This window comes from Chiloscyllium plagiosum, unplaced genomic scaffold (assembly GCF_004010195.1).
Source record: "Chiloscyllium plagiosum isolate BGI_BamShark_2017 unplaced genomic scaffold, ASM401019v2 scaf_38411, whole genome shotgun sequence".
Taxonomy (NCBI): Eukaryota; Metazoa; Chordata; class Chondrichthyes; order Orectolobiformes; family Hemiscylliidae; genus Chiloscyllium; species Chiloscyllium plagiosum.
Window position 1 is genome coordinate 45 of NW_025196506.1, and position 3,090 is coordinate 3,134.

Consider the following 3,090-nt stretch of genomic DNA (forward strand, 5'->3'; position numbering starts at 1 on the left):
CAAATCCCTTCTCATTAAGACAAGAAACAAAATATCTTTAATGGGATGATGTTGATTTGAACATTGGGGAAGATCAGGGAAAAGGAGCATAGGGACACACACCCGGATGCCAGTCCCTTCGCGAAGCCTTGACTGGGCCTTGCAGTGGAGCTCTGACCATCTGCTCCAAACTTGTTCAGAGAAGCCCTAGAGTGGGGTGGGAGGAGGCCATTCAGACCATCACATCCACACTGACCCTCTGAAGAGCATCCCAGCCAGGCCCAACCCCTATCCTCTCACCTTGCACTCCCCAAAACCAATCCACTGAACCTACATATCTTTGGGCTGTGGGAGGAAACCAAAGCACCTGGAGTACCCCATGGAGAGAATGTGTAAACTCGACACAAACAGACATCCAAGGGAGGAATCAAAGCCAGGTCCCTGATGCTGTGAGGCAGCAGTGCTACCCAATGAGCCACCATGCCATCCCCAGGAGAATCTCAGCAGGTTTTCAGCCTTTGTGACTGTGCTGTCTCTTTCAGGTAATTCAGCCTTAATCCTGCAGATCCCCAAAAGACTTGCGTAAGGTCACATGGGACACCACATCCCATCAACTGAATGCAGACGTGGGGATGTTTGCAAAGTGGATTAAAGATTAACGACACACAAGGAAAAGTCAGACACCCCATATGGGACTTGAACCCACAATCCCTGGCTTAGGAGGCCAATGCCTTATCCATTAGGCCACTGGGGCTGCACAGTTAATGCAAAAATGGCAGCCTTTAAATACTGCACCCTGACCTCTCATTGTGTGTTTTTCTGAGTTTTATATTCTCACTGCACTCTGGGGATCCAAGATGGTGGTGATCTCGGACGACCATGTTGCAGAGCTCCGCACCACAGCACAAGCGGGAAGAATTTCTATCACGCCCAATCCGGACCATCGCAATATCCTGGGGCTCTGAAAAGGTTGTGGAGTCCCAGGACATTGTGAAAAATCAACTTACCTGCGTTTTCATCGTCCAGAGATGTTGAAGAAGGGAGGAGCAGTGTCTGAGGCCAGGCCCCCGGCCCAGCCTGCAGGATCCTTGGGCTCGAATGGCTACCAGGCCCTGGGGAAGGGGCTTGCGAAATCTCGCAAGATGTTGGGGAAGCAGATAGAGGAGAAGCTGGCCTTGATCTCTATCATGCTGCAGAAGCATGAACAGCAGCTGGGAGACCTGCAAAAGAGGACGGATGAGGTTGAACACAGAGTCACAGCGGTGGAAGCTGATACCAGTTCCTCTAAGGATAGGATCCAAGCATCGGCGGCTGAGGGGTGACCTTACAGAGGTTTATAATATCATGAGGAGCATGAATAGGGTAAACAGCCAAGGTCTTTTCCCTGGGGTGGGGGAGTCCAGAACTAGAGGGCTTAGGTTTAGAGTGAGAGGGAAAAGATATAAAAGAGACCTAAGGGGCAACCTTTTCAGGCAGAGGGTGGTGTGTGTGTGTGGAATGAGCTGCCAGAGGAAGTGGTGGAAGCTGGTACAATTACATTGTTTAAAAGGCATCTGGATGGGTATATGAATAGGCTGAGTAAATCCGTTGTCTAGCTCCTGGCAATGTGACCCCATTGGATGATGTGAACCCAGCTCATGAACCCATTGGCCAAAGCTACAGAACATTCTGGAAGGTCAGGGAAAAGAAGGCTATGAACACACACCTGGATGCCAGTCCCTTAGCAAAGCCTTGACTGGGATCTGCAGCAGAGCTCTGACCATCTGCTCCAAACTTGTTCATAAAAGCCCTAGTGTGAGGGGGACAAGCCATTCACCCCAGCAAGGCCACACTCAGCCTCTGAAGAGCATCCCAGCCAGGCCCAATCCCTATCCTCTCACCCCGCATTCCCCAAAACCAATCCACCGAACCTGCACATCTTTGGGCTGTGGGAGGAAAGCAGAGCACCTGGAGTACCCCATGGAGACCCCGAGAGAATGTGCAAATGCGCAGAACCAGCCCCGACAACCTCCTCCACAAGAGGCACAGGAAAGGCTCCACACACAGGGAATCCAGCTGGCCGCACAGGGGGCAGCCTTGGTGTACTCCTCTCCCAAAGCGAAGGGGTGCTGTCATGGAGCCGTTAACTTTTAAACTAATTGCACTTGGTCCACATCCACACAAGCATTTCCTGTCATGTACCTGTCCAAATGTCTTTCTCACAGAATCCATACAGTATGGAAACAGGCCATTTGGCCCAACAAGTCCACCCAGACTCACTCCCCTACATGTCCTCCTGCCAAATGCACCCAACCTTCACATCCCTGAACAGTCTGGGCAATTTTGCATGGCTAATTTACTTGTGGGAGGAAACTGGAGCATCTGGAGGAAACCCACACAGACATGGGGAGAAAGTGCAAAACCCACACAAACTGTCACCAGAGGCTGGAATTGAACCTCGGTCCCTGGTGCGATGAGGCAGCAGGGCTAACCACGGAGCCAACTTGGAAACTCTACACAAACAGTCACCCAAGGGAGGAATCAAAGCCAGGTCCCTGATGCTGTGAGGCAGCAGTGCTACCCACTGAGCCACCATGCCATCCCCAGGAGAATCTCAGCAGGTTTTCAGCCACTGTGACTGTGCTGTCTCTTTCAGGGAATTCAGCCTTAATCCTGCACATCCCCAAAAGGATTGTGTACGATCACATGGGACATCATATCCCATCAACTGAATGCAGACGTGGGGATGTTTGCAAAGTGCATTAAAGATTAACAACACACAAGGAAGAGTCAGACACCCCAGATGGGACTTGAACCCATAATCCCTGGCTGAGAAGGCCAATGCCTTATCCATTCGGCCACTGGGGCCACACAATTAAAACAAAAATGGCAGCCTTTAAATACTGCACCCTGACCTGTCATTGTGTGTTGAACACAGAGTCACAGCGGTAGAAGCTGATACAAGTTCCTCTAATGATAGGATCCAAGCATCGGAGGCTGAGGGATGACCTTACAGAGGTTTATAATATCATGAGGAGCATGAATAGGGTAAACAGCCAAGGTCTTTTCCCTGGGGTGGGCGAGTCCAGAACTAGAGGGCTTAGGTTTAGAGTGAGAGGGAAAAGATATAAA

General features: G+C 50.7%; 2 non-coding genes across 2 annotated transcripts; both read right to left on the reverse strand.

Annotated features, from left to right (window-relative positions):
* Positions 1-660: 660 nt before the first annotated feature.
* trnar-ccu lies at positions 661-733 on the reverse strand. The gene has a single exon. It is a non-coding gene; the product is annotated as a tRNA-Arg (tRNA).
* Positions 734-2,753: 2,020 nt separating this feature from the next.
* Positions 2,754-2,826, reverse strand: trnar-ucu. The gene has a single exon. It is a non-coding gene; the product is annotated as a tRNA-Arg (tRNA).
* Positions 2,827-3,090: the final 264 nt, after the last annotated feature.